Source organism: Pan troglodytes, chromosome 5 (assembly GCF_028858775.2).
Source record: "Pan troglodytes isolate AG18354 chromosome 5, NHGRI_mPanTro3-v2.0_pri, whole genome shotgun sequence".
In the NCBI taxonomy this organism is placed as follows: domain Eukaryota; kingdom Metazoa; phylum Chordata; class Mammalia; order Primates; family Hominidae; genus Pan; species Pan troglodytes.
The window spans coordinates 117,061,286-117,068,729 of NC_072403.2; the positions used below are offsets into that span (position 1 = coordinate 117,061,286).

At 38.5% G+C, this 7,444-nt stretch overlaps 1 non-coding gene across 3 annotated transcripts in view; it reads left to right on the forward strand.

Annotated features, from left to right (window-relative positions):
- LOC737815 (uncharacterized) overlaps positions 1 to 7,444 on the forward strand; it is a 31,849-nt gene that overhangs the window by 13,502 nt on the left and 10,903 nt on the right. Inside the window, exon 4 of one of the 3 annotated variants that reach the window (XR_680929.5) lies at positions 3,654 to 3,751. The exons of the other annotated variants lie outside the window; for them this stretch is intronic. This is a non-coding gene — a transcript (uncharacterized LOC737815). The remainder of the gene's footprint in view (positions 1 to 3,653; positions 3,752 to 7,444) is intronic. 3 annotated transcript variants of the gene reach the window in all.

Here is a 7,444-nt window from a genome sequence, read left to right on the forward strand (position 1 = left end):
TTCTCCATAGTGGCTGTACTAATTTGCATTCCCACCAACCTTTCTCCACATCCTCACCAGCATCTGTTATTCCCTGCCTTTTTTGTAAAGGCCATTTTAACTGGGGTGAGATGATACCTCATTGTAGTTTTGAGCTGCATTTTTCTGATGATTAGTGGTGTTGACTATTTTTTCATATACCTGCCAGCCATTTATTTGCATGTCTTCTTTCGAGAAATGTCTATTCAGATCTTTTGCTCGTTTTTAAATTGGATTGATTTTTTTCCTATTGAGTTGCTTAAGTTCCTTATATATTCTGGTTATTAATCCCTTTTCAGATGAATAGTTTGCAAATATTTTCTTCCATTCTGTGGGTTGTAGAAATGTCTCTTAAATGGCAGGATCAAATGTTTGTTTTCTGCCATACCTGGGAAGAGGGTGTGAGAGCCATATTATTTAATTTATCATTTAAAATGGAATTATAGTCATCCTTGGGTATTGTGGGGGATTGGTTCTAGGACCCCCTCAGATACCAAAATCTGAGGATGCTCAAGTCCTTGATATAAAATGTCCTAGTATTTGCATATAGCATACAAACATCCTTCCATATACTTTAAACCATCTCTAGATTACTTATAATACCTAATACAATGGAAATTCTATGTAAATAGTTATACCATATTGTTTTTATTTGTATTATTTGTAGTGTTGTATTGTTATTTTAAATTTTTTCCAAATTATTATTTCCAAGAAATAGTAATTCTACATCATGCAGGAAAAAAAATGCTATTATTACAGGCCTTACATTTTATTTTGGATCCAAGGTTGGTTGAATCTGTGGCTGTGGAACCCTCACATACAGGGGGCTGACTGCACTTATGAGGGACATGATAATCCATTACATGTTTCTGTTAAAAAAGAAAATTTAATTGGGAGGCCATTAGGCTGAGGTGGCTCCAGTGCCTTGGGCTCCTATGTAAAAAAACCAAAGCCCAGTGTAAACAGTAAAACAAAACTTAAGCTTAACCAATCAGAAATTGCCAACCAGCCTCTAACTAGGGACTTTCCACACTAACCACTCAAGTATATTTTCTTTGTCTTGCTTCTGGGCCTTATAAGTTTCTCTCTTGCCTGTCCCCCTACAGTGAAGCTCTGAACCACTTGTAGCCTAGTGCCGCCTGATTCATGAATTGCTGTCTGCCCAAATAAACTCTTCAAAATTTTGTTTTGCCTAAGTTTACCTTTTAACATTCCCAACAAAGAATCTCTAAGCAAAAATCATTTTGTAGATTTTCAATTCAATAAATGATCTTGGAACCTAAAGACTAATAACTGTGCATCCTGAACAAGTGCTGTTCAGACTCACTTCAACAGTATCAGCAAGAAAAAATGTGACTTTGAAAGTCATTTAAGGAAATAATAATTCTATATCATAAAAAATGCTATTATTATAGTTCTTACATTTTATTTCATGAGAAACTACTAGTGGCACTGCATAATTGAAATCAACTTGAGAAGGGGATTCAATGTTAAAATTCAAATACAAAAATAGATGCAATTGGCTGGGCATGGCAGCTCACGCCTGTAATCCCAGCACCTGGGGAGGCTGAGGTGGGAAGATTGCTTGAGCCTAGGAGGCAGAGGTTGTAGTGAGCCAGGATGGCACCACTGTACTCTAGCCTGGGTGACAGAGTGAGACTCTGTCTCAAAAATAAAGATGCAATTAATTTCCTTCTATGCAATGAATATTTACAAAGCAGCTACCATGTGCCAGGCATTGTTCTCTAACAGTGAAGAAGATATAGACTAGTGGAAGAGTTTCAGAGTAGAATTCCTTTTCTCATAAGATGGACATTGTGCTTGTGCATTGGTTAAACTTTTATCTCAAAGGAACCAACTTATATTCTGCAGTAATATCCTGTTCTTCAGAAACCCCACTTGTATTACACTAAAAATTTCTTCCACATCTTGGAACCCTTACCTGGTGCTATTTGAAAAAACTTCAGCTTTTACAACGTTTCATTGTACATAAAGTTTTATTCTACCTGAGAGAAGAAAGAGAAGTAGCACTACAAGGGGCACTGAATTAATTTTCTTATAAGAAGGAGTGGATGGCACATAAAACATGATGGGCTGAGATAATGAAGGCTTCTCTCTAGGATACCTAGAGAGAGACCTCAATTGAGCTGTGATAATATCTGAATGAAATTGGACAGAACCAAAACTTTAAAAACTGATTTAAACTGCATCAAAGAAACTTGGCCTTGTTCTTTCATTATGTAAACTTATAGCCATTTAAAATAGAGTTACACTTAATGACACATTTTACTTGTAAACCACATTTGAGCTCAAGCTACTGCTGATGATTCAAAAGAAGAAAGGTTCATGTTTAAATAATTTTTCCTCATGCTGTCACTAACAGATTTGGAATATGTGTAACTAGCATTTTGGCATTGAATTTTCCTTCAAGTCAGACTGGGGACATTTTAGTACTCTCCAAGTCAGGAACACAGTCAAGAACATGGTCAGTGCAGCATGAAAAATGCAAGGACACTGATTTAGAAGAATTAGGCTTAAGCTGAGTGTCACCACTGTTTACTAACTGTGATTCAGTCTTTCTGATTTTTATCCATAAAATGGGATCCTTCCAAGGAACAAGCAAATGAAATCACATGTAGGCATGTGCTTCATAAACTATGAAGTGTTAAATAAATGTAAGACATTGTTTTGTAATTATATAATTTGTGAGATAAATTTACATTTAATAAGAGTAGTAATCTCAATTCTGATGGCCTGAGACACTTGATATTATATCAAGTGGAGCTAAAATTCTATGAAATTATGTAAAAACAAATATTTTAGAATCTTATAAATAAAATAAAATTACTCTTATTAAGATCACCAAAGCTTGAATTGGAATAAAAGAAAAAAGGGGACAATTACAGTTCAAGACACAAATTATCAGTTCTTAGGGAGAAAAGTGTTTTAAAGTTCCCTGCCAATCTTTAATAGCTAGTAGGTTTTAAAACTAGTCAAATTTAGCATAGCAATAAAACTTGAAGTTATGTTCAAATCATGCTGATATTATATGCAAATGTACAATTCAGCATTACAGTCATGGTAATACTTATGATGAGATGACTAAGAGTTAAAGTAACCAGTGTTTCAGTCTTGCTGCATCTTTTCACAGCTGTGAGAGTTCCAGTCTTGAAATAATACACAGTTCTATCAAATTAAACCTGCATTTTATTATAATAGGTCTATATCATACTAATGCTTATTTGTATTTTTGATTGATATGTATGCGTTAAATTTTAGTAGAATGAAGAAAAACAGTGGAATTAATTGGGCCCATTGATCTCTTTAACTTGTATAAAAACTGTCTTTTACTAACAAGTAATACTAAATTGGCACATCATTTCTGAAGTTTAATTTCTCTAACAATGTGCAGTATAGGAGGAACATGGAACCCAATTAGAAAGTGCCATCCAATGCTGCATGTATATTTATGGCTTTTGTCAAACCAAGCATCTCACATACATAAAATTGTAAACGTATTGCTTTTACAATAATATGTACTGTCTGCCTAGTTTGTTTTTCTTATGGCTCTTGTCAGCTGAGGAAATTTCACTTTGTAACTGCCCTGTTAATTCTGCCTTTCTGGGTCTGAGCAGTGTAACAATGTGGCATCCAGAGCTTATCCAGATGAGCAGAGAGCAAATGAATTTCCTTCTGCTCCCCTGTTGAAGAGGAGAGAAAAATTCTTCAAGCTGTAAGTGCTCAGAGAGCATCATACTATTCTTTACAGTAGACTAATCTCAAGACCATGAGTTCCTAGGGGCTGCAGAGTCCAAGGCAAATCCCACTGATCCTTTCTCATATTTGCACAAGGGTCAAATCAAGTTCAGAGGAATAGCCCCATGGGGATGGGAAGCCTCCAGATATGCAGGTAAAGGAAAGGCCATGCAAGAGAAGCCTGCAGCCTCCAGGGACTTGCTTTGGCGACTGGGGTGTGGGGTGTTTACGGCCTCATTTTGTGCCAAAGCCACTCTCTTTTCCCGGACTCACTACTTCTCAGAGTCCCTCCTGACCATGAAAATTAGGACAGAAAATCACAAGGCAGTCACCCCAATTTCTTAAAGTCTAGGAACAACTCAGCTAGGGCCAGCTTCCTGGGCATGCGACCTGTGCAGTCACAAAGGGCTCCAGGCTTACAAGAGCCCCGCACTTGGCATAATGCTCTGCCATCTCCATCTTGAAATTCTTAAGACTCTTTGAACAAAGAGTCCATTTATTTATGAATATCCAGATCTTGTATACAAAGCCATAAAGCATTTTTAGCACAAGAACACAAGCTGTTGCTCATCTTAGTGCACTCTTATCAATGACAAGAGAACCAAAGGATGGAAATAATTAGGCTAAGACTAAAATGAGCCCAATTTTTAATAAAAATTAAATTTTAGGGGCACTATGATACAGAGGTCAGAGGTATTTTTCTAGGATATGTGTCATTTCTGCTTTCCATCTGGTTTGATTATTTTGAGATAGTATGTGGTTTGCTAGACATTTCAAACCAGACATACAATACAGCTACCTAAAAGTCACTGTAGGTTTTTGATTTTTTTTTTTTAATAAAGTGAGAAAACCTGAGTGCAAACCTAGGTATTGGATAATAGCATATCTGTTAACACCAAGGAACAGTGCCAGCCCTATACAGAAGTGAAGACTGTGAAGTTTCAAAGCATCCCTTTACCTCCTCTTTCAGTACCCCTTTCTCCTTATAGTAAAAATAGATTTCTGGGAAACTTACATATAAAATCTTGTCCCCTCTGCCACTGAGTTGAGCCAAAAGTCTACATCCCATTTCTATGTGGCTTTGTTCTCTGCTGACTTTAATGGTTAGAAAGCTATCTGATAATTAATCCCTGTAAAATTATTACCTGGTAGTACTGACTTAAGATGTGACTTCTACCTGGGATGCTCTGCATTTTAATACTTTATAAATATCTCAAAGTCTTAAAGATTCAAGAAATGAATTTCTCCCAGAGCCATTGTAAAGCCCACTGACAAGCCAGTGGGTGCTTCCTGAAGGCCTTTGATTGCATCTGGCAGACAGCTGCCTTCGTGTCTGCTTGGAAGAGCTGCCCATGATGGCCATGTGTGGCCAAGAAATAGAAGAAACCATTCCAGTGATTCCTTTAGTTCATGCTAAACTTGAATAGCTCAGTAGTTCATCCAGACTAATGATTTACATCTTGTCACATTGTCCCACTTATGGTAGATGCTAACATACAGGAAAAGCAACGTCCTTTACATAACCCCAGTACTTCCTCTCCCGTTCTCCTTGCTGACTTTGCTTCCTAGGTCACTGAGAAAATGAAAATCACTGGAGAACTTTCACAATCTCTCACCACATCTCCCACTTGCCAGCAACTACTCTCACAGATACTCTTCTCTTTTCATTCATGAAGAATTGTCCATATTTCTCTTTAAGGCCACTGGATCCCATCACCTGCTCAAGGTCATCACTCCCGCAGTTCACTCCTCACTTATGGATTATTTCCATCTGCATGCAAATGCACCATCTTATCTGAAAATCAATAACAACCCCCTCCCTTGACCCCACTTTCTGCCCAGGCTACTGATCATTTCTATTTCAGTTCACATCAAAACTCCTTGAAAAACTTACCTACCCTTACTGTTCCAACTTCTTGCCTCTCATTCTCCTTCAACCTGCTTCAGTCGAGTTTTTGTTCCTGCTCACTCCACCAAAACTGCTCTTGTTAAGTTCCCCAGTGACTTCCATGTTGCTTAACCCGATGGTTCATTCTCAGGCCTCTCAGCCACATCTGAGACAGTTCATCACTCCCTTCTCCCAGAAATTCTCTTTGCTTGGCTTCCAGGATCCCAGGCTCTCCTGATTTTCTTTCTACTTCATTGGCTGCTCTTCCTCAGATCCTTTGCTGATTCTTCCCCCATCGCTTTGTCCCCTTAACAATGGAGTGCTCCAAGGTAAGCCTCAGACCATTTTTCTTCTGAATCTACACTCACTCTTTTGGCCATCTCATGGAGACTCGTGGCTTTAAATACCATGTATATGCTAAATACTCCCAAAGCTGTCTCTACAGCCCAGACTTTTCTTTGAAACTCCAGGCTCATATCTCCAGCTATCTACTCTACTTCAGCGTCTAGCAGGCATCTCACTCTTAATCCTTATTTTACTTTCCAAGTCCACTCTTTTCTCTCTTCCCCCTAGTCTATTCTCAGCAGGCTAGCCAGAGTGATCCTATTAAACCATGGGGCAGATCATATCACTCTTCTACTTCAGACCCTACAATGGCTTCTGGTCACTCTTAGAAAAAAATCAAAGTCCTTACCATGACTTATTTAGGCCTTACCCAGTCTGCCCACGGTTACTTTCTGTTCATTCTGTGCCAGCCAAACTAGCCTTCCAGCTGCTCCTGCAACAGGCCAGTCATGTTCATGCCTAAGGGCCTGCTCAGTTGCTGTCCCCTTTGCCCAAATTGCTCTTCCCCCAGATATCTGCATGGATTCTTCCATTGCCTCTTTCAGGTCTTCATTCAGACATTCCTTTTTGTGGATACTTTCCTTGACCACCCTATTAAAATTGCAATGCCCTTTCTTACCCACCTTCTCTAATTTATCACTCCCCTTGGTAAGTGATAAATTACCAAGTGGTAAGTGATAAATTAGAAGGTAAATATCACCTTCTAAATATTTACTGATTTACTTTATTATGTCTCCCGCATCCCCAGAATGTAAGCTTTATGAGGGGTGGGATCTCCATCTGTTACCTGATGTATCCCCATGCCCATGTCAGCCATAGAAGGTGCTCAATACACACTTGTTAAATATTTGATAATGTATCTCTGTATCAAAGAACATAGTCTGCATGTGATCTTCAGAAAACCAGTTTTCCAAAGGAAGGGATCAGATCTCCAACTAGGGTTCTTTCTTAAGCTCTTCACAAAGCTGAAGCACTTGCTGTGAGGCAGACCCTTGTGTTTGTGTGGTGGGCTGAGCATTCCCTGTGAACCCTCGCTGCCCATTCACACCACTGAAAGCTCTTTCTGCTGAACACGTGAAACTGAAACACCGTGCAACATTTTTACTATTGGTTCAGGAGTACTCTTTTGACTTAGTAATGATCAGGCAGCTTTGTTTTCCAGGAAAGGCTTCTTTTTAAATGTTATTTTATTTGTAGCAATAAAATAGGCTTCAAGATTCACATATTATTATCTCTTGCATTTATTCTACTTTTTAGTCACATCAAGTAACTGCACATTTAAAATAAATAATTGCTTTCACTGGAGGTTGTAGCAAAAAAGTGAATTCCGGAAATGCCTATGTGGACAGTAGCAACCCACCCTCAGGCTGAGAATACTTGCTGGCTGTTTCTTGAGAAGCAACTCCTGAGTCTATAGGGCAAGACAATGCATTTGAG